The 24,848-nt window shown below is 39.2% G+C and overlaps 1 pseudogene; it reads right to left on the minus strand.

Moving 5' to 3' along the window:
• The window catches only part of LOC147449147 (elongation factor 1-alpha pseudogene), a 52,432-nt pseudogene extending 28,674 nt beyond the window's left edge, over positions 1–23,758 (minus strand).
• Between the last annotated feature and the right edge of the window lie 1,090 nt (positions 23,759–24,848).

The raw sequence follows: 24,848 nt of genomic DNA on the forward strand, positions 1-24,848 counted from the left end.
ACAAACATACAAAAGTCTAGCTAAATATAAAAAATTTGTAGGTTTTGGGGTTTCATGCCTCCTTGATGCTTTTGGATACAATCTTTTGCCGTCGACTAGCCTTTTCTATGTGTAGTCGTCCAGGGCAACTTGTTGTTCGTGCCAATTTTGCATAAAGAGATAAACAGATTTGAATTTTTTGGCCTATGAAAAGGAGGTGTCTACCTCAAGATTAGTTCCTATTGTGGCTGCTACCTCACCTGCCTATATTTTCTTATGGACAAAGGTAAACTGAAACCTTCCAACCTCCAACACACTCCTAGCAAAGGGCAGCTTGTGGGTTTGAATGAGTCCAAAAGTAAGGGAAAGGATGTGGATTTGGGTGATCCCTCTACTTGGGTGACCCCTAAAAAGACCATAAAAGTCCATTCGTAACCTTCCAAGTTATTCGCAAGATCATAGTCAGTATGAGTTTTATCAAACAGAGCTGTTATTTTGCCAGATATTGGATAGCGTATGCTAGCCTGACTAGTTACTCGAAGTTTTGATGATGGTGTGGCATGAGATGTAGCCCGTTCTTGTGCATAATGATCCAAGCGGACACTGGATGGTTGTGCAATGTATGATAAATGGCCGTACCTATGCAATTAGTGGTGTGTATGCGTATACATCCTCTGAACAATGGGCTACATTGTGGCATGATATATCTTTCTATGGGCTTCGATTCCTATTAATGAACCCCTAATGCCTTCCTTTGTGGTGCATCATCTATGTTTGATAACATCATCTATGTTTGATAACACCATAGGACACTTACACATGTTGACTGCAGAAATCCAAGCTTGGGATCATCTTATTGTGTGTATGCAAATGCATGATTTGTGGAGTGTCTTGTATGTAGATGTGCTGGGATACACTTCTTAGCATAATGTTCAATCCTTGTATAGTGCACAATTAGTTTGGTGAATGTTCTCAACATGAAGCAATATGATGAATTTGTATGTGAAATGTGGATTGATCATACCTTGATGCTATCAAATCATTCCCTTATTCTATTAACCCTCCACTTTGGGCAATGCTTAAAAGATCAACCTCTCTCTTGAAAGCGCTTTCTACATATCAATAATGCTTATCTCACACATCTGACATTTTGCGATATGATTCATGATGTTATTCCCCTACATCTTGACCAAATGCATCTTGATTTGATATTGCATGGTATATTTAAAGATTATGGCCAACACTACATGCAATGTTTATGTGAGGACGTAGAGGGTGCAAGATATGTGTATGAAAAGCTCTAATATATGGCTGACACATGACCACTATACAAGGCCCCTGTGTCTTTGTAGCATACTGATAAATATAAACTAGTTAAATGGAAAACTCGGGCTCGTCAGCGACTATTTGTGGACAAAGGGTGTCCTTTGAAATATTTTTTGAAGCACCAGCATCATTCCCAAGCCTCCCAAGCCATCAAGCAAGTTATGCTACATACGGGTTCCTACCTACATGGTTTTGTACTATAAGCATATTCTCCTCTAGTTTTAGCTAAAGCTCATTATGCCCGGAAAGATCTCCTCTCTTGGGTGCATCCAATCCTCTCCCCTTATGATGTGCAAAAAATCAAGGCTAAAATCATTGAAGTTTAATTGCATTCGGCCTTACTTACTCTTGGCTATTGGAGGTCTCACTGTGAATTATTTTATCCTTTTGGGAGTCCCTCAAATTTTCATTGTTGTATACACTGAATGCACCACGAGAGAAGCAAAATTTAGGATTTCCATGGAAAGAGGGATTTCTTAAGCTATTTGTGCACAATTCCCTCATTGGTGGCCAATCTCTTTGATGCCAGTCATATACAAAATTCTCGCCAAGATGATTGTCACTCATGTCTTCTTGCAAGTATTCATTCGGCACAATATGGTTTCATACCTCATTGACAAATCATAGATAATTTGGTGAATGTCATGTTTAGAAATGAATACGCAAAATATACCCAACAAGATGTACTTGTCATGCAAGCTGACATTGAAAAGGCCTTTAATGTTGTGTGCATTGGGAATTCATTGTGGATATTGTGCGGTGTACAAAGTTAGCCAATATTGCTCACTTCTTATATGCTCACACACTTCCTAAGGGATTGTTGATGGTGAGATTACTAAGTCTTGGCCTCTTGGATACTTAGACTAGCGTTCCTGGTAGGGTACTCAAACTCATGTGGGTGCGATGCTTACTGTGGAACTGCAGATGGTGGGTCGAAGCAAATCTGCTTCACATGTAGAGGACAACTATCTTGGAAGGATATTCATCGATCCTTGGAATATCCGTCACCAAAAGGCTTTCTCTTCTCTGAAGCTCTCTATAAAGATCCTTCTCTAAATCCTAAAACAGCTACTTTTTGTAAACTTAAACACTTGAAAAGAAGTGAGCTTCTGAATAATCAAATGTTATTTTGGTAGGTGGAATGTGTCAAACACCATATTAGTGAATTTGGGAATTTCCCAATTCCCACTTTCCAAATGAGCTTAAGAGTTCACCACATGGCCAAATCTTAGCTAAAGTTTTGAGAGCATGGTTCCAAAGAGCTTTTCGAGTAGTACCTTGTGGAAGGATTTGTCCTTAAAAAGATAATTTAAGATTTTTCCATATGGCCAAATCTTTAAGACATCAATTGGTGATTCCCAAATGGCTCTAAAGTGTCAAAATCTCTAATATGGTGCTTACAGTGTTTCTACCTTAATCAAGGATCAAATTTACCATGATAAATTCACAATTATACTATGATAAATTACCAAGAGAAAGAAAGCGATGGGCCATCGTTTCTTAATGTACCATGCAGTACACCAAATGCACACATATAAGCACTTTATCTGCATTTATTTGAGCATATCGGCTAAGCTTATTTTTATTTCATGTAAAAATGGCATGCTGCATGGAACTGTCAAATGACATGCCTCAATAGCTATGAGGCTGCTCTTGAAACTTCATGTGGTTGTATCATTTGTGTGCATAGTTACTGTGAAAGATGCATTCATATTCCATCTATAGTGCACTTATAATTTGCAAGCCTATACCCAAGCACAACCAATATTGGAAAAATGAAAATTCTACATGATTTATTTTTACGATGATCGCATGAAACATATGATTTTTATGGTGTGTATCCCAAAACTGCTTTGTATATTATCTGACCTAATCCCCAATTTTCTTGTGAGAATACAGGCAATGTGATTGTTCAAGGGGCTACCATGTTGGACTCAACATGAGAGACCAGCAGCAGACGAATTGCAAGCAAGGTATGCTAGAAAGTGTTTCTTATCATGCATCAATTTAAATCAAGACAAGTTGTAATATATAGGATTGTGCGGCTAGAATTTTCAAGCTTCGATAGTCCACATATGATTACTTTGACGTGCAGGTTGATGGATGGTTATAAAAACTTCATAATTGTAATTATGCAATCTTCTTAAAGATTTGATATTACTTTGTTCTTACTATGTTCATCTCCATGTGAAAATATTGCAAATGTTTTTGGTATTGCTTAGATTCTAAGATATCTTATTATATTTACTTCAAAAAGTTACAGGAAAGTTTACATGCAAAATGTTTTGAATATTTACAGGAAAGTTTACATGCAAAATATTTACATGCTCTTCTATCCCAAGACATGAAAAGTTATAGGAAAGTTTACATGCAAAATGTTTACATGCGCTTGATTGGGCTTGACGTACCAAGAAGAACACTTGATCCAAATTTGGTTGGCATTGTTGTAATTTAGTATGTAGAAGAGTTCAAGTTGGAACTGCAGATTTTGAGGAAAACTATCTCGGAAGGAGATTTATCGATCCTTGGAATGTCTGTCTCAAAAAGGCTGCCAGAGGGCACAATGTCTCGTTGTGGGTAAAATTGGGGCAATAGCTGAGGTCTTTGGCAGGGCTTCAATTCCATATTCTTGGTTGTTGAAGCCTGGTAGGTAGGGGGATTTGTCTAGTGGTATGCACGGCTTTTGTGCAATCATGTTGGCACACTAATTTTTGCATATTCTCGGTTATGATGAGGACATAATCACTCTGTATGGGCTTGTCAAACAATGACATTTAACAAGAAAACCTGTTGTAAAACCAGAGGACTGCCAGGTGATCCTAGTACTGGACTGTTTGTGTACAATAGTATATTGAACTTGTAATGGAATTGGCCTATTTAACTTGCGAGTAGCGGAAATTAATGAGAGTACTTTTGAGAAATAACTTGGTGAGCATAACGGGTGAACATAATTGAAGATAGCAACATAATCATAGCAATTAGTTAACTTGGCATGAAAAATACTTTTTGCAAGAGAGAGAATTTAGAGAACATGACAACATTTGAGGACCGGATTTATGTGGAGCCGGTCCCCCCTCCAATAGGCATTTGTATTATGATTTCTCCCATTAAGAGAGACTTGTTACAATACAGTCTTTGTGTTCCTTGTGACCTAGGTGATGCAATGAAGATGGAAAGCTTCATGCATCACAAACATAACATAAACTTGAAGAAAGCTTTAACTATCCCAAGCCTCAGTCCCAAGACCTCAAACACCTTCGAAGGTGGAGAGAGCTAGCAGGGAATGAGGGTAGGGAAAAGGAAGAAGAAACATTTCGTAGGAGAAAGAATTAGTTCCTCACTTATCATACTCTTGTTGCTAGCATACATAATAGCATAGTAATGAAGGAGAAGGAGATGGCAAGCTTAAGCATTGAAGCATGGCTCTTGGTTGGATTTGCACTCCATAGCCAAGAGTGTTGGTGTAGGCTCTCAACCTCTACTTGCTTGGAGAAGGAGAGGGAGCTCTTGCACTTTTCATAGCACACAATGAGAGTGTTTTTGAGTGTGTGTGGGTGAGTATACCACCTAAGCACCCCCATAGCTTGCTTGGGTCGACCCCCCCTTGTAGCTCATGCTTGAAGCTCATTGGACCCCTCCAGGTCTAGCCAATCATAAGCAGGAGCCATTACAAGCAACAGGGGTAGCCTTGGGACAAGTGTCCCCCTTTCCCCTTTGAGAGAGAGGACTTCATAAATGAAAAATCAATTAATTAAATATCCTAAATTATCATTGGGCCCCTTGGCTGGCCAACCAATAGGCTTTAGGCACACCATGAGGGCAACATGAGGAGGAACTTGACAAGTGTCCTTGCTGCCTCTTCAAGCTGGGGCTTCCCTTGTGTGTGTGTGTGTGTGTGTGTGTGTGTGTGTGTGTGTGTGTGTGTGTGTGTGTGTGTGTGTGTGTGTGTGTGTGTGTGTGTGTGTGTGTGTGTGTGTGTGTGTGTGTGTGTGTGTGTGTGTGTTCTCTCTCCCCCCCCCCCCCCCCCCCTTTGTAGGCTCGCCCCCCTCCTTGTAGGGATCTTTTTGACTTTGGATGAGCAAGCCCCTTAGTCATCAAGCATGACTAAGCACTTGAAGTAGGGGGTGTTCCCACAAGCATCTCAGGCAAGCTTCTCAAGGCACCTCAAGCACCTTAATCATGCACCAATTCAAGCACCTCAAGCATGGAGCCAGTCAAGCACCTCAAGCATCTTAATCAAGCACCTCAAGCAAGACAAGCACCTCAAGCACGACAAGCACCTTGAGCTTGGGCCGGCGGGTTCCCACCTCAATCAGCCCTAGCTTACCTAAGGTCAAAGGACTTTTACACACATTATTGGAGGTCTTCAATGAAGCTAACCCTAAGGTCTTATGCTCCATTGGTTAGCCTTGCTCTTGATAGACCATCTCCCATTTGGGCCCCTTTACTATTGGCCCCGTGTTGAGATAGATCTATAAGCACATATCTATATCTTAACACTTGTTCCCGTTTATTCTCCCACATTAAGTGATCAATTTAATATGAGAAAATCATTTGGGTTGGTTAGATATTAGATTTTATGACAGAACTGATACTGGGGCTACTTATGAGACTGGTACTGGTGCTAATTGTGTGCTGGTAATGAACAGGTTATGGTACTTCGACTGTTTATTTAATATAAAAGACTAGACTGGTGCTATTTTGTGTACTAGTACTGGTGCCACTTGTGTATTAGTGTTATACTGATACTGGTATTGGTACTGAATTATGAATTGGTACTAATGCTACTTGGGTATTGGGGATACTAGTACTGGTATAAAAAATGGGCGGACCTGTGCTCGGCTAGGATAGTATAAGGAGAGTGTGTAAATGTCCTTGGGAATTATTTATTGGGGCGAGTACTTGGTGTCTTATAGTAACTAATACTGTAACTGGTGATGTTTGGATACAATATTATATTGGACTGGTACTGGTGCTACTTGTAAAACTGGTACTCGTATTGTATTGTTCTGAACATTAACATACACACACACACACACACACACTTTGCTTGGGATAGTGTGTTAATTTATCTATATTGACACTGGAGATACTAATATTGGAGCCAGTTCTGGTACTGATGATACTTGTGGACTGGTCCTCATATTGATATTATACTAGACTGATACTAGTATACTAGACTGATACTGGTGTTACAAATGTATTGGTGTTGATGCTACGTGTGTATTTATTGTACTGACACTGGAATTGGATTGTACTGAATTGGTACAACTACTACTAGTGTGATACACTAGTACTATAACTGTGATGTTTTATATTGAACTGGTATTGGTGCTACTTGTTCTAGTACTTCTGGTGTACGGGCACTGGATTTGTACTGGTTCAATAAGGTTTGTATATTATAATATACTAAACAAGTGCTACTTGTATATTGATATTGGTGCTCCTTGTGGACTATTACTACATTGGTCCAGTACTAGTGATACACCCTGAGTACCACTTTCATCTCACTTCACTTCATTCCACTTTCATTTCACTTCACATGTATTTTGTTTATAAAATATATACATTAAATCACTAAACATGTATTATATTTATAATATATATACAATACACACTTATAAAATATATACTGACTCTCAACAGCCTATTTCCTATCTCTGAGGGTAAAACTCCTGGTTTTAACATTGTTCAGATACTCGTGAAATAACAATATGCCAGGGAACCAGTAAGGGCCATTAAACATGTAGACCAGAAAAGTAATAAAGCAGTATCAGTACCAGTACTACCAGTACTAGCACTGAAAATCTAAGACTGATACCAATACTAGTACCAGTGTATCAAACTGTAAAAATTTCGTTAAAATGATGGAATTGGCTATCAAAGTCTCTTGAAATTTTGCTTTCAATATAAGGTTACTTACACAAAAAGGTAGTACCTATGTGAAATGGATAACAGTTAGTATATCAATTTACTAGGATAGCAAGATAGCAATACCAGTACTACCAGTACCAGTACTGGCACTAGAAATCTGAGATTGGTACCAGTACTAGTACCAGTACCAATACTAAGTATTCCAATTGGTATACCAATTTAGAAGTATCACAATTTCAGCACAAGTACTAGCAGTACTTCTACTAACAGTACTAGTACTAGCATTGTCTGATACCAGTACCAGTATACCAGACCTGTATCAGTACCAGTATACTAGCTCTTTGCAAAACTAATGGAATTACCTATCTCCTATATAAGACTACTAGTTTATACACCTTTTTGGTATTCTCTACATAAACAATGTCTAGAAACTAGTTTGCCAATAAACCAGTATAACATTATAACAATATAGAAGTGTAGCAGTATCAAGACCAGTACTAGCACTGAGAGTATGAGACTAGTACCAGTATTAGTATACCAGTTGACCAGGATTGCAGGATTGCAGTACCTGTACTACCAGTACTAGCATTGAAAACTTGAGACTGGTACTAGTACTAGTACCAGTGTATTAGATTGTAAAAAGTTTTTTTAAAATGATGTAATTGGCTACCAAAGTCTCTTGAAATTTTTCTTTCAATTATAAGTTTACTTACACAAAAAAGTAGTACCTATGTGAAATGGATAACAGTTAGTGTACCAATTTACCACGATAGCAGGATAGCAGTACCAGTACTACCAATACCAGTACTGGCACTAGAAATCTGAGATTGGTACTAGTACTAGTACCAGCGCCAATACTAAGTATGCCAGTTGGTATACCAGTTTAGACGTATCACAATTTCAATACCAGTACTAGTACTAGCACTGACTGATACAAGTACCAGTACCAGTACCAGTACTAGTACTAGCACTGACTGATACAAATACGAGTACCAGTATACCAGACCTGTAGCAGTACCAGTATACTGGCTATTTGCAAGACTTATGGAATTACCTATCTCCTATATAAGACTACTAGTTTATACACCTTTTTGGTAATCTCGACATAAATAATGTTTGGAAACCAGTTTGCCAATAAACCCGGTATAGCAATATAACAATATAGACCTGTAGCAGTATCAATACTAGTATTGCCAATACCAGTACTAGCACTGAGAGTTTGAGACTAGTATTAGTACTAGTATACCAGTTGACTAGGATTGCAGGATAGCAGTACCAATACCATCTAGAACTGGCATTGAAAATCTAAGACTGGTACCGGTACCAGTACTAGTGTATCAGACTGTAAAAAGTTTTTTTAAAATGATGTATCAGTCTCTTGAAATTTCTCTTTCAATTATTAAGGTTACTTACAAAAAAAGGTGTACCTATGTGAAATGGATAACAGCTAGTGTACAATTTACCAGGATAGCAACATAGGAGTATCAGTACTACTAGTACCAGTACTGGCACTGAAAATTTGAGTCTGGTATCGGTACCAATATTAGTACCAGTACTAGTATAACAGATTGTAAAAGTTTTTTTATAATGGTGTAACTGACTACCAAAGTTTCTTGAAATTTATATTTCAATTGCACAAAAAAGTTGTACTTTTGTGACATGGATAACAACTAGGATGCCCATGCATCACCTGCATACAGAGCCAATGCTAACAAAATGTTGTGTTGTTTCTATGGGTGCAAGTGAGGGCTACTCTCTTTGTTTCATCTTTTTTGGTGCTTTACTGTTTGGAAGATTGACAGCTGGTTTGAAGTTTGTGAAGGAGCTTCTTCCTTTTGGATGGTGTCTTGTACCAACCTAATGTTATTCATTTGTACAAAATCAGGCTATCTAAGTTTGTTTTGAATAATAAACCTTTGTATTTATCTGGGTACCTTGGTCTTTGAACATGTATATGTTATTCTGTGGGTAATGTTTGTGAGTTATTGAAAGTAATTGTGGCCTAACAAAAGTCTTATTGAAACCACAATGGGATGTTGAAGGTCATTTGTATTTCTTAATAGATGTATCTTTGTCGAGCTTGTTTGAGTGGCTTCATTCAGACACATTTATACAGGTATCTAACAGTGAGAAAGAAAATGATAAAGAAATATCTGAAGAGGTTTTAAGCACTGTGCATCTTGAAAGTAGTGGTGACGAAATAGGACAACTCAAAACTCAATCAATCGTCATTTGGATTCAACAAAATCCAGGGCAAAAAAGTTAAAGGATCTATTAGCATTATGTAGAACTCCTTTGTAAGTTGCTGAACTTCCACAACATTATGATGGAAAGTTGTGCTTTGAGTTGCCTGCAACTCAGGATAAAACAAAATGAATATCAAGGATGGAACAATCGATGGTCACTTGTGGACTCGCCCATCTGTTACAACCATGGAGATAGCATGCACAATTCTTCTAAGCCATTGTTTGGGATGCATGCAATGCAATTATTCAACATGTCCTCATTATGGTAACGATCATGCCTATTTCATTGGGAGCAGAGTCTGCACAAATATGCTAAAAAGTGGATACCTCAAAATCTAACAAATCAACACATTGACAAGTGTGAGGAATGGAGAGCTTGTAGGAACATTGAGCTTGCATCTCAAAAGGTGCATTCTATTCAAAATCGGTGGAGACAGCATCTAACTATAGAGAGCATCACTAGAGTGAGCAGATGGTTTAAATGGTGGGAGCAGCGAATTTTTCACTGGGGAGGAATTGATACAGATGTAAGCACCTTTATGATAATTTATATTTTTAGGAAAATTTATAAATTTTGCATACATTAAATTTATAAATTTTAACGCATATTTGTTTGATTCTCGGACAACCAAGGAGGATTTCTCCGCCCATTTAATTACTGTTGATTCGGTATGCATCTTTCACTAAACTAGATAATTGCTCTGTGATACTAAAGTGTTTTTCTGCATTTATTTTAGTTTATTCCACTTGTGATCATCTATATTAGAGAAAAATTGTTTATGCAACTGAGGATTTCAAATTTCAAACAAAAGACAGAAGCAACTTGCAAGCTATTTGGGAGAAAATTACTTACCTTTTAGAGTGACCATTACATTTATGGAACTTATGTCTTTTTTGTACTCTAATTTTGGTCCTATCCTATGGTAGAATAGTGAATGTACTTACATCCGCAAACTTACTTTGATTCAAAAAGTTCAAGCTTGGGGGAAATGGTATTATCTCTATTTGGCATGATATTTGACTTTATTGCATGCATATGTTGTGGACTTATTTGACTCGATGGCATGCATTGTAAACATATTTGACTCTGATGGCATGAGTTGTCGAATGGGGATTTTTTTTGTTTACATTTTCACTCCGTTATGCTATCGAAATTTTGATAGCTTACCAATGCAGTCAAGGTTTAGGGTTTTTTTGGCTAGTCGAAAGTTTTATAAGCTTTGAATTGGTGTGCATATTGATATACAACTCTAGAGTTTTACTTTGTCTCTCTAAAGATTTTAGAAGAGAAGTCATTCTCTCTCTCTAGGGTTTATAATCTCTTCTTCCAATGGTAACGCACATAGATACTATCTCTCTAGAATTTATACTTTCTCTCTCCGTCAACCACACATATGTGGAGTCTTATGATGATTGAAAATTACAATAGATACTTTATGCTATGACACATGTTTGGTTAAATAAACTCAAAAGTTTGATGAAATTCTCAAAAAAACTTTAAATGAAAAACTCTTAAATGTTAAATCCCCCTGTTTGAGAAGTACTAACTGGCATGTTATCTTTTCCCTTGTTAGTAGGAGTGTCTTTATTCGTAGTGGTCTCTAATGGAATAATAGGAAATTTGATTGCCTTGTCTACTGAGGTTCCCTTTGTCTAATCATTGCCAATATATGTATTGTATGGGGTCAATGTTGTCATCTTTAGCTTGGCCTAGAATTGTGCCAGCAAATCTGTTATCCTTTGTTTCTTTCCCATTAGCTCTGACATGCCTACTATCGATACGTCGGCTCTCTCTCTCTCTCTCTCTCTCTCTCTCTCTCTCTCTCTCTCTCTCTCTCTCTCTCTCTCTCTCTCTCTCTCTCTCTCTCTCTCTCTCTCTACCTCGTTCAACTGTACTGATAGGAAATCTGGGCCGAGCCGACGTGAGGGGAAGCTAATTAGCTGCTCAGTGTTCCCTGATCTGCATGCTTTTACAGTTTTCCGTCTCCAAGACTCTGAGTTGGTCTGGCACATGATCATTGCGACCTTTTGCATGAACATTTTTATCCAAGATCTAGCCCTAAATGTACCGCGTCATGTCCCTGTTGGATTAACAATGCAAAAAGAAAAATCCTCATGGCGGAGAGCACCCCTTCTTGGCAGATACAGCTAGCGCCATTTGTTCCCTATAACGCCAGGACGTACCCCTAACTAGTACCGCGTCGGCGCGGGAGGATAAAGGGTAGCAAACGTGCTCTTAGGCATATGAAAATTTATGTTATGTATTATAAAAATTATGAAAATTAATGTGGTGTATTAAACAGATTAGACGTTTTGGCATGTTTCAAGAAATTTACACTGTTTAGTGCCAATTACAGACCATGTATGTCCATTTTTTCATGCTCTCAACCGGCATTTTTAAATTCTCTCCGTCTTCAAAAGGCCAAAATGAACTATGAGAACAAAGTGATACAATCTTGGTTGATCTAATACAATGTCTCGTAAAGCAAAAATCTAAAATCATCATCATCATCATCAATGCCCAAGGATGTCTAGCATCAAGAGTCGTTCGAGAAAGTATTGGATTGGCCTTTGAAGTTTTCTATGAAGCTTGCTCATCTGATTGCCAAGTCCTTGCTCTGAAGAAGTGGCCTCTATGAATGTCTCTCACTATCTAATCTCCTCAAGAAACTCTCCCTATGCCTACGTAGCTCTACCAAAAACAACCTTAGGCATCTCTGATCCTGATATCTCATGACTCTAGCCAACGGTCCAAAGCGCTCTCTGAATAGAAAATGAAAGTGGCCTCGTATTTCATAGTAGACTAGACAATGACAAATGTGACGTAACTCAGTCTCTGGGTCTATATGACACAACCGGCAAGTCCTAGCCTCTGTTGGTACTCTCCTAAATCTACTTGTCTCAATCTCTAATTGATGCGATGACGTGCGCATCTGACCAATAGCCCATCGCATCCCATAGGGTAAATGAGTGTACATAACTAGTATAGTCTGATCACATATTCATCCTTTTTAAGTTGGAAAATATGTTCTCTATGAAAAGACATCTTTGTGCCCAACTCTTGTGCCTGCTGCATCCAAGTGCTCCTCGTATCTAGCTAAATTAGATCCTGAAGTATGAGTCTAGTGATCTTCGTTCGTGTGGGAGATAGAGAGAGTGCATCCACACACACAGACACACACACACACACAAAGCTTAAAGAATATTTGATTTATTTCATTACCTTGCATGTTTAAGATAAAACATGGAATTGTCATGCATGTCTTCTCACGTGCACCCCCAACGTACGTACAACCGTGACCTCTTTAGCTAGCATGATGACACGAGACGCTCATCTTGGAAGCGGTAAGCCACAAGTTTAATTCTCCAATAGTGGCAAGATATGTGGGCCCATTAAATAAAAGTGCCAATTGCCAAAGGTTTGTGTCGTTATTCTCGTACGTACAAGAATGGCCGATGTAGTTGGCATGGCAACATGAGCTGCTCATCTTGGAATCTGTAAGCCACAAATTCAATTCTCCAAGAGTGACAAGAAATATGGGTCCATTAAATAGAAGTGCCAATTGCCAAAGTTTTTGCTGCCACAAATCAGAGTTGTTATTGTCACTACACTTGTTTATATTGTACCACATAGCAAGCACAATGCATCTGCCTCTAGGAGTGATCTCTTGCCAGAGAAGAAGGTGCCTCGAATGGTTTGGGCAATTAGACGCACAAAGTTTGGTAGAAAAATGACGTGTTTTGGTGTTCTTTTTGGAGAGAAAGTACGTTGTGGTAGGTTCATATACAACAATTCAGATAATGTGCAAAACGGTGTTTTTGCACCACGTTTTTGGGGAAGGAGAAAATATCTAGCTATGGGTGTCAAACCAAGAGGAATTATGGAGGGGTTCATATGGTTTTACAACAATATCAACACTCATGATTTAAATATTGATGAGATGATTATTGGACCCCCTGGGCCAAACCCAAGGATGTATGTTGTGGAAGAGGGAACCTCCCTGCTTTCATGGGAGGTTGAGATGTTGAAAAAAATTTGGATTTGTGCTACAAGGCAATACTTTGACAGCACAGATGAACAACTATTGGGCAATGTGGAGCACAACCTAGCTCTTTCCGTGCTAAATTCAAAGATGAAAAGCATGCAAGATGGATTTCAAAATTAACCAAACACTTCAATGGAAGGATCATATTGGGTCAAAGCATGCATGCAAAACTAGTGAGAGAGGTTATTTTGGTGCCTAATGTGTTGCATGTTTTTATTGCTAGCACTTGAGGATCTTTTTAAAAGGGGGTGACAGATGCTTTCTCTTTACCTATGCATGCATCTTCTGCCACTCCGTCAAGTTGCTCTCTCTCTCCATACTTCGGAGTCGTCTCTGTCCATCCTTCCATCACACACACACGGTGACACACCCACTAGTCTAGGGATGGCACGCAAAAGAAACTTCTTGCAGGGAAGAGCTATGAAAAGCAAGTTACAGAGGTGGGCACAGCTCCCCGTCTGTCTCATTCTCTCTCTTTAATAACACTGGGACCTGCCCCTAAGTAGTACCGCGCCGGCGCGGGAGGGTTAAGGGCAGAAAACGTATCGAATTAACATTTTGTAGTGAACAAATATATTAAAACATTTTGTATTAAACATGCTCTCCCTCTCTCAATCTCTCTCATTCGGGCCGCAAGCCGCATCAGCTCCAAATGGGGTCAGGCTGAAGGACGGGTTATAGGGGAGCTGAAGTAGCTACTCCTTGTATAACTTGCTCAGCACTAGTCCATATCGTGTCAGCGCGGGATTATAAGGGCCAGAGACACGAAGCCAAAGTGCATGCAAAGTGCTTGCCCCTATAATACCTTCGGGACCCGCCCCTAACTAGTACCACGCCGATGCGGGAGGTTTAAGGGTAGAAAATGTGTTATTAAAATCAACATTTTGTATTTAAAAAAATGTTGGGACCCGCCTCTAACTAGTACTGCGCCGACACGGGAGGTTTAAGGGCAAAAAATGTGCTATTAAAATCAACATTTTGTATCAAACAAATAAGTGTAAGCATGCACACAACACAGAGCCAGCGTTCAAATTTAGAATAGGAGTGTATGGTTTAAGGAAAGTATATTCATTCATAAAGTCATCAATTAAACAAACCAAATTAGCAGTGCCTTAGGAGCAAAGAAGCAAACTAAGCATCGAGTGGGACTTGGCCCTACTGGATACCGCGTCGGTGCATCTTTCATGGGACACTTCCCTAACGTCTCTCTTGTTGGCGTGGTACAATTTAGGGTACAGTCCCATTTTTCTATAGTCAAACATTGAATACGAACATCAACAACAGATGCGGAGTGAACCTAGTAGTAGCTTGGCTTGGCGAAATCAGCTCACGCACTTCAATGCTCTTTTTGTTTTGGGTACATATTGACTCTTGAGCATTTCAAAGCATGATGCTTTAAAGGCCTAGGTGTGGTAGATAAATGAATATACATGATGTTGATTGGGAAATTATTAGCTCTATTTTGATTTACTGTGAAATCTTTAGCTCTTTTTTGTAAAATGGGATCATGCCATAACTGGTTCCGTGCTGACATGGTATGCTCAATGGCCTTGTCTGGATAGATAGGAAATGCAATGGATTGGGAAGTTTGACGATGTGGGATGACAAGAACATCAAATGGAGCACTTGGGACCTTATCGGATTAGCCTCTACACCAACGCGGAAGTTCTAAGGGTCCTGTCCGGATTGAGCTTGAAACTAAATGGAATGAGAAGAGCATATGGGGACCATAATTGGGACTATATCCTAATGGATTTCATGCGGATGCGCAATGGTTAAGGATTGTGTCCTAAATGTAGAGCATCACGACTTGCCATCAATGTCTAAAAAATCAATTTCACAAACATACAAAATTTCCTTTAGGGTAGATTCAAGAAGGAATTTTTCAAAATGTATGGCTTTTTTTACAATTTAACTCTATTTACTTGAATTTTCCAAGCGGATTTTCTCCTTTCCCCCCTCCCTTCAATGGGTTATTTTGATTTTTCAATCGGCTGAAGGCTAAGCCAAGGCACATTGAAGTTGCCATGGTTATTAACGACCAACTTTTTGGGTGCACAAAGAAGTAAATATGCTTGGGTTGCATTGCATGGAGTGTTGTGACTCTAGGTGTTGTCATTAGTAATGTAAACCCTTGAGATTATTTTTATGGGATTTCTTCCTTTCTCATGCTTGAGACAAATTGCATCAAATTCATTGTGATGTAAATGATCGATGTCTCATTATGAGGTTGCTAAATCTTAGTGATTAATATTTGTCTAAAACATATATATCGGTGGGATTTTGCAAAATCCAAAGATAATTTGCTACAAAAACTTATGTGCTTTTAATACCCATCATGTCTCCCTTGAGCATGAGAATTATAGGGTTGGCTACGGTGTGAAAATGAACCCATGGTTTGGTAATTTCATTGTCGTTTATAATTGACATACGCTATTGGGACACAGAGCTTGTGTATGGAATAATTAAAATATGCCATCCTAAGTGTTTTTGTGTTTCTTTGTAGTGTGATAGTTCAATGTTGTTCTTCATTCATAGGCGTGGTGCACGACCTTCACTATACCTTGATGGGAGCATGCCATTTTTTGATGCAATGGGCATGACGTCCAATCTTTCTCTTCTTCTTTGCCTGAGCATCCTCTTCCAAACAATGGTTGGCTTCATCTCTTGAGCATGGTTTGGCCTTAATTGAAAAAGATAGATGGAAAATGTGGGAAAGTGTTGCCACTATGGCCTGTACTGGTCTGCCTTTAATTTTGTAGTGCCTGTGTCTAGATTGAAAGTATCTAGAATGATCTCTGCATCAAAACTAATTTTGATAGTTTCCAATAATAACTCCATACTCTAGAGCTTGAGAATTTCCTTTTCATTATGGAGAAACACATACATTTCTATCCTATGATGTTGCATTGAACATATGTGCTCAACTGGACTAAGCAGGGCCTCTACTTTTGCAACTTTTTAATCCATAGTTTCCTTCATCTTTTGCGACATTGACTACTTTTGTTTCCCCATCTCTGAATCCTATGAATAGTCCTATGTGGTGAAAGAAAAATCACTGGATGACAATGGTGAGTTGAAGCACAAAGAGCCAAGACAATTGAGGGAGAAGGCATCAGTGATGGCAAGGCCGGCTTGTTGTGCAGATGGCGATGATGCATACACTAGAGGAGGAATCTTGTCAAGTCAAGGAGCTAGGCACCCACGTCTCTGAGGGTAAATTGGTGGATTACACACTCTTTGCATAGCTATACTAATACGTGCCATGAATGCATCACGCTCCTATTGCATCATGTTTATGGGCATTATTTGTGACATGACGTGCATGCATTGGCTGCTCCTTATACTGATTACTGGCAATATTTTTTCATTGATTTGTTCATTAGTATCATGCCAGTGATTGTTATTCACTTCAGACTTATTTGATTGTTCTATAGTCTGAGTTTGGACTAGGACCATACCCAACAGATCTATTGGTTTTTGAAAATCCTCCACTCCTTCTTCAACTGGTCTGATGTTGAACAAATTTAGAGGTTCATCATCTGACTCTTAATTGAACTCCTGAACTGATGTTGTTGGGATTCCATTTGATTTGGCATAATACAACTTACTTTTGGTTCCATTGTAGACCCTTGGCATCATTAATCCTGATAAATCCTTTAGCCTAATTCTGTCATTGGAGAAAACTCAATTCAGTTCATAAAGTCCTGACCATGCACCTTTCAAATCAAGGTCAGAGAATTTAAAAAGAGGGATCTAGTGTTGCTGTATCATTCAAACTTAGGCCCGAAGAAACCTACTTTTAGTGTCATGCCAATGCTTTCTTCTCTATTGAACTGCCTCTTGTTCTAACATAGCTCTTTGTCTTATTTCATCTAGTCTGAGCAATTCATCTTATCTTTGCTTTAAGTTTTCATTGAAGTCCATACCATGCTCGATAGCCAATGTGAGACTGGGAATTGTGAATTCCATAGGTACCACTAATTTTGTTCCATAAACCATCTTGAAAGGTTTCATGCTAGTGGTAATGTCTGGGGGTTTTTACAATAGCGATGAAACGGACCCAAGACTATAATGTCAATCCTAGGAAGCAAGTGACTCAACTAGGGCATGGAGGCATACCAAAAGGTTATCAATCTCTTGTTTGAACATAATACACCCCATCAAAACTATCTATGTGTGTTCTAACTACCAAAAACATGGCTTTAATATCTATGATCCATTCATGCATCAACAAGTAAAACCAATAGCAAATCAACCCCAAACAACACCAAACTTAATAGGCATTATCCATGCATGGTTAGAAACACTCCCAGGTCAACAAACCTAAAATCTATACCTTTGGAAAAAAATGTGTTTTTTCAACAGCAAATTGGTAGGTCATCAAATTTGATATCAAATATAGCTACTAGGATAGCTTCAAGGTGTTGGGAACCTAATAAAATTGAAAGAATTTCAAAACAATACTCGGATAGTGAGATATATGACATAGAAGTTTGTGGGAGTCAGCACTCAAATCTTGAGAAACACTTGCGATGTAGATGTCTATGCATAGAGCTCCTTGAGACTAACACAATGATACTCTCAAAATTTTGATATGATGATTCTGCGGTGCAGTGCATAGAGGTAAATTGAATACATAATAGTAAGAGAAGACACATGATTACATAGAAACCCTTATATGCTCACTACCATTAATAATAATGATGATATTCAAAACTTTACAAAAACTGTCTTTTATACTGCAATTCAAGGTCTCATGTACAAGGACTGGACTTGTTTCAAAAATAGCATAAAATACAAGTTGAGAGATCATAGTCCCGAATTCTTCATAATTATAGTGAAAATAGAGCTAATGATTTCTTGGCAATAATTGCAATCATTTTCTTATACAAGGACTAAAAAATATCCTCAAGCACCTCCTTTTCCAAAGCTGATATTTGTGGCTGTCGGAATCTTCCAACACACCCCCACTTCCCATTGTGAGAGATACCCCTCCCGAGGGGTCTATGCACAAAATATACAATTCACACCTTTATACAATTCTCAATATACATCAGAGTTGCGGAAGCGTTTGCATAGGGGAGGAGTTCTCAGCATCCGACCAAGCATGGAGTTTAGGCCATGAGCGGACTGCATCCAGAGACACCTAGCAGCTAGTGCTACCTCTGAATGGGTATTATGAATGAAAGCATACTCAAGGAAAAATATAACATTGTGGAGGGTGAATATATGTGTACACCGCGTTGTGACAAGAGAGAGAGAGAGAGAGAGAGAGAGAGAGAGAGAGAGAGAGAGAGAGAGAGAGAGAGTACAGTGGAGGATGAAATAGAGTGGACAGAGACATGAGAGAATGACACCAGAGAATCTTTAAATGCCCCATCTAAATGAAACAGGCAACCATGTATCAATGCAATGAAAAAAATCTAGGTATACCATAACATCAAAAAGTTTATGACAAAATAACTAGCAGAACACCGGACCCTGTGTAGGGATCACTGGTCCACCCATCCACTTTCGCTCTACTACAAACAAAGAGAATTTCACTTCGCCGGGAGCGAGCCAGAACACCTCCAACCTACCTGAGCCAGACATAAGCTGAGGCTGCTTCGCCTACCTCCATGAACCTGAGCTCTGAAGGATCCCAAGTACCAATAGGTGGTAGGGTATCAACACCAACCATATCAGTTTAGGCACCACGCCTCTTCGATGCCTAGCATTGGGTGTTTAGGCAAAGCAAGGCAAAATCCCCGACGTGTTAGCCATGTAGGTCATTCAACTCCCGACGCACTGACCGTGTAGATGGGCCTAACAAAAAGAAGAAGACCTAGGCAACACCCCTGATCCAGCAAAGCCCTAGGTCAACGACCCTTTTAACTAAGGTTAAGCGATTTAGCTGATCCTAGTCTTGTAGCGACGCTGCCATGAGAAACATAACACGTGAGTCCAATCACAATAGCACCTTCCATATGCACAAATAATCTTTTCCAAGCAGTTAGACTATAGAGGGTAGACTATAGAGGGTCTCTACCCTTACACGTCTACCATAAACCATCCATACCACTTCATGATCTAATCCCAAACCATAAACCATAATCCAATCACATCACATGGGTGCGCAGTCCACCCCCAACTCGGGTGAGGCACAACCAATCCTACATAACCACTTTAGAACATAACATGGTTGTAAAAATTTTGGCAGCATAACCATATCCAGAAAAAAAAACAAGAGCCACACCAGCTTCCACCATTAAATCACAACCATAATGCATGAGGGATCTTAGCCCTTAACCACAAATCATATTCACAATAAACCCAACTCCCACACTTGGAGTTTGACATATCCCCTGTAGTAAATCGGAGTCCACACACGGATGACTCTTAAGACATGAGCTTTTCATGCATAAGATAAGTCTGAGCAGCAACTAAACATGATATAAAAATCCAATTTTGACAACATCTAACCATGAAAAGTTGATGCATTATATCTGCACTTCACCCCTTTAGCACATAGGGCTAGTTTTGACCTAGAAAGGTGGAAAGCAATCATACCCATGCACATGAGGCATCCACATCAACCTATAAGGTTACATACATCATATGATAACATTCCATCACCATAAACATGATGCAAAACAGATTCAACCTTTAGGTCAACCATAAACCATAACTTCACATATATGCAAAAAAACAACTTTTTGCCACTTTTGGGAGCATGCATAACATGCAAATGAAAGTGTTTGACCTCAACCAAGTGTTTGACCTCAACCCAATGCATCAAGATCAGATCCATAATATAGAATAACACTCCATCACATCACTTTGTCCATATGATACTCACACAACAAACGGTAACACAAAAAGAAAGCCACTTTAATCATACCTGCCTATGCGGTTCGGGTTGACTAACCATATACCCTCACATAAGTTTATGGGCATCTAATCACAAAAATCAAATCATTAAAAAAACCATAAATTATACATAAGCGTCTCGGTTGATTCACGACGTCATATGGTACTCCCCCTATGAGCACCCCTACATGCGTAGGTAAAACTGGTTATGGATGATTAATAACTCGCATATCCGAGGTAATAACAGAGATCTAAATACATTTATCATCAATTTTAATCAAGATTTTTAATTGGTTAAGTGGGTTTGCCCATCCGTTGAATCTATATAGTGGTTCTCCAAAGAGCCTGGGGTCCAAAATTTTGATTGTAATAGGCAGCAAGCTATATATCTCATAGCTCGTGCGTGATTTTCACATGACATCTAAGAGAAAAAATGTTCTAAATGATGTGTTTTATCTCTGGTATAAAGGGTTCGAGCTGATTCACAACGGTTTGTGAGTTATGACCAAAACAGTGTTCCTACCACTTCTATGACGTGAAACAAAAAGTGTTTTTTATGCATGGAGGAATCCCAATCCTCGAGCGAGTACTTCCGAGCGAACAAGAAACCGAGCAAGCATAAGCAGTGAAAAATATTAGATCAAGATCTCAATAGTTACTCTATAGAGTATAGTGTAGCAAAGTAACCATGTTGCATCTCAAATAGTCTCAAACATAAAAATCCATACTCTTCCTTTAATGTGTTCACACACATTAAAATAGTCTCAAACAAAAGAGGCATACTCTTCCTTTAATGTGTTCACACACCCATTGATACACAGTCATATCCTTGCTTCTGAACCATCTTGTTGAGCATATTCCAAAACTTTATTTGTGCAAACTTATTCTCCATGGTATATTCACATGTTGCAATTGTCATAAGTTCGTGCACAAATAGATCAAAAGATGGTAACTCAAATGCCACATTTCCATCATAATGCAGAGGTAGCTCTTGAACTTGAATGATATCCTTTGCTTGCTTGAGTGCCATGTGTAGGCTGCTTTGTGAAGGCATTGCATGTAGTATACCAACTACTCTGGAGGGACCATCGGACTATTACTAGTGTGTCCTTCATTCCAATGCCTTGTGTGCTTTCAATAGCAATGCGGACCTTCTAGAATTGACATTGGCCATGATTGAGAAGGAATATTTGTTCACCACTAGCAAGTTCATTAGCCTTTATCTTCACCTGCTCTCCCATTAGAGTTAATGGATGAAAATTGAATGCATTAGTTATTTCATAATGTTGTATCACAAAAGAGATAGAAAGTGCATAGATGCTATCGTCAAACATAAGAACACCCTTGTGGCCACATTGTCGTCCATAAATGGTTATGTGCCTAGCCATGGTTAGCCATGGTTGACTGCAGGATGAGAAATTTCAAACTCCAAGAAAATCTTTCCGAGCAATCATAAAAAAGAGAAAAACCCCACAAGATACATAGAACTTAAATCATAATAAAAACATTTAGCATCAAATTACATATTACAATCTATCTATCATCGACTCTAAACTTCTAAAGAATTCCTTATGGAGACTTTAATCATCCACCCTTATATTAACTCCTTGATTATCCAAGGTCATATATATGATCCCTCTTGTGAATCATAGCTTGCAGTCATCAATATTAAAGCCATGGTAGATGCTTGGACAAGTAAAAGTGTTTGCGTGTGTGTGTGCACATGCAATGTAGTAGAGAGGGGAGGAGGGTTCTTCAATACATAAGATTATGGCAAGTGCTTCTAGGGAAGTTATAGAAGAAGTAGATTTGGTAGATCATATTGGTAGGTTGAGGCCAATATGAACAATGTGTATTTGCAATCTTTGGTGCTAGATTGTACGTTATTGAAATTGGAGATAAATTTTTTAGGGCAAGTGACTCCATTTTGTCTATCTCGCAAAAAATATCTTTTAGCGTATATTCATGACACTTGAGAAACAAAGAGGAAAAAGAAAATATCCTCCACATCACATACTTGAAAAGAATGGTTTTCATAGACTATGGACTCTTTTAGAGTTTTCATGGTGAGTTGCAAAAGAGGAGGCCCCAATCACGAGGACTTTGTGGCCAAGGACGGGAGAGGTGATGAAGATCACAAGGTACTATCAACATGAACGATAATCACCACTCGCATGCAATCTTTCAGTGAGAAAAAAGATGAAGAGTTTGGGTGTGTGTGTCTGAGAGAGAGAGAGAGAGAGAGAGAGAGAGAGAATGAGGTTCGTCTTCCACAGTTGCAGGATCACAGTCGAGGAATATCTTCTCAAAAACCACCCTTTGTATTTGCGCGTCAAAATTGACTTCGATGCGCCGATGCCCTTCTTGAGCAATCACTACCTCCACCTTCTTCTAGAGTTCCACAAAAGTGGGCCTTACTCCGCCACTGGGCAGCGAGCTCTGCATGGAAGGGGTGTGCATGCTCTCAACCAATGTAGCCAATTACTCTCTCTCTCTCTCTCTCTCTCTCTCTCTCTCTCTCTCTCTCTCTCTCTCTCTCTTTGACTCTCTGACTAAGCGCTGCCTCTATAAGTCACTAACAATGTTCGAAAAAAACTTAGGTTAAGTGTAACCCCACCTACAAATTTTGTGATTTTGCCTCTAAATTTTATAGTTGAAGGTGAGAAAACCTCAAAATTTTGAAAAAAGAATTATTGTAAACTAGTATAAAAACCTTCAGGTTTAGTTAGTTTACCTCTATTGTTTCTAACATGTAGGTTGACAAGTTTTTGGAAAAAGTTTTTTTCGAGCACTAGTCATTCACTCTCAGCGCCGAGTTTATTGAATTTTCAGTGTCATGTCTTTTGTTCACTCGCAAGGCTTCTCTCTGTCACGCACTCTCAGAGTCTCAGAAGCAAGTCGGACTCTCTCTCTCTCTCTCTCTCTCTCTCTCTCTCTCTCTCTCTCTCTCTCTCTCTCTCTCTCTCTCTCTCTCTCTCTCTATTTTTTTTCAAAAAAACTTTAGAAAGACATTTCCAAAACATCAGATGCAAGACCGTCCAAAAATCTAATTGCTGCATTGAGAATGGACCGAAACAATATGTCTTCTTGCTCACTTCGCTCAAAGCTTCCCAACCCTTCGAAGTCAAGAAGCACATACAGACAGTCTGACTCACATCTTACAGTCATCTACACACCATCCAGTAGGCTACCAGAAAGATCGTTAAGAAGGTAGGACTTGCCACTGCTCTGTTTACCCATGGAGGATATTACTTTGACCTCTCCTTTCCATCTAGCCAAAATGATATCAATATAGGGCCCAAAGTGCAACAGGGATGCCAATGAAATTGCATCTGAGAAGGTTGCATGTGATGGGATCTGTAGGCCATTGACCATTGGTTGTTTTCTACTTGGGTAATCTGTAGTGGCACCAGACACAACAGCCTTTGCATCCATTTGCCCAATTGGCCACTCTCACTGGGAATCCTTATTGTCAAAAACTGCTCAAGATAGGATCTGTTCTGAATGGTTTGAATTAACACCTGCATTTTCAGTATATCGAACACTTTACCCTTCTTTTTAAGCTTTCGGAGAAAGAGTGCAATAAGTTCTTCGCAGTTCTAATTCTTGGCTCTATGATCCTCCCAACGGGAGCAAGAAGGATGCAACAGGACATAGAAACCAAGTTCTCTCTCTGTGGAGCAAAGTGGAGGATTCACTGCAAGCTAGGAGGGAGAAAGGAAGAAAACGGGTGTGTGTGTGTGTGTGTGCGTGCGTGCGTGCGCACGAGAGAGAGAGAGAGAGAGAGAGAGAGAGAGAGAGAGAGAGAGAGAGAGAGAGAGAGAGAGAGAGAGAGAGAATTGATACTGCAGCGCCCTCTACCTAGACTGCCTGGATCTCTCTCTCTCTCTCTCTCTCTCTCTCTCTCTCTCTCTCTCTTTGTATGCACAATCCATCATATGCACAACCCTTCAGGGTCAAATGGAAAGTCTTGAGCTCCCCCTTGCATGTTGTGAACTCCACCTTGATAAAAATAAAGAAACCTGACTGCCATAAGCCATAACTGTTAGGCTATATTGGTCACGAGGCTTAATTATCATCTGTAGATAACTAAGCCAACTATGCCCAGACACAGCATTAAAGCAACCTGACTGCCATATGCCATAACTATTAGGCTATGGTCACGCGAGGCTTAATTATCATTTGTAGTTAACTAAGCCAACTATGCCCAGACACAGCATTAAATGAATAGTAAGCCTCTTGCATGGTCACGCGAGGCTTAGTTATTCATTGATCCTCCCAACTAAGCCTTGGACTTCACAACTATGCCAGAATCGACATAGTTACAAAGGGTTGACATAGTTATTCAATTAATGCTCCTTTTTGTGTGTGACCAAAAATGAGGCTTAGTTATTTGTTCAGATAACTGATAACTAAGCCTCGCGTGACCAAAGCCTTACTCATCAAATAATAAAGCAACCTGCTCGCCATAAGCTACTCATATGCACACAGCATCTTCTCTTTTCTTCATGGTCGAATGGATTTC

The sequence above is a fragment of the Adiantum capillus-veneris genome, chromosome 10 (genome assembly GCF_014529385.1).
Source record: "Adiantum capillus-veneris isolate H3 chromosome 10, ASM1452938v2, whole genome shotgun sequence".
NCBI classification, from domain to species: Eukaryota; Viridiplantae; Streptophyta; class Polypodiopsida; order Polypodiales; family Pteridaceae; genus Adiantum; species Adiantum capillus-veneris.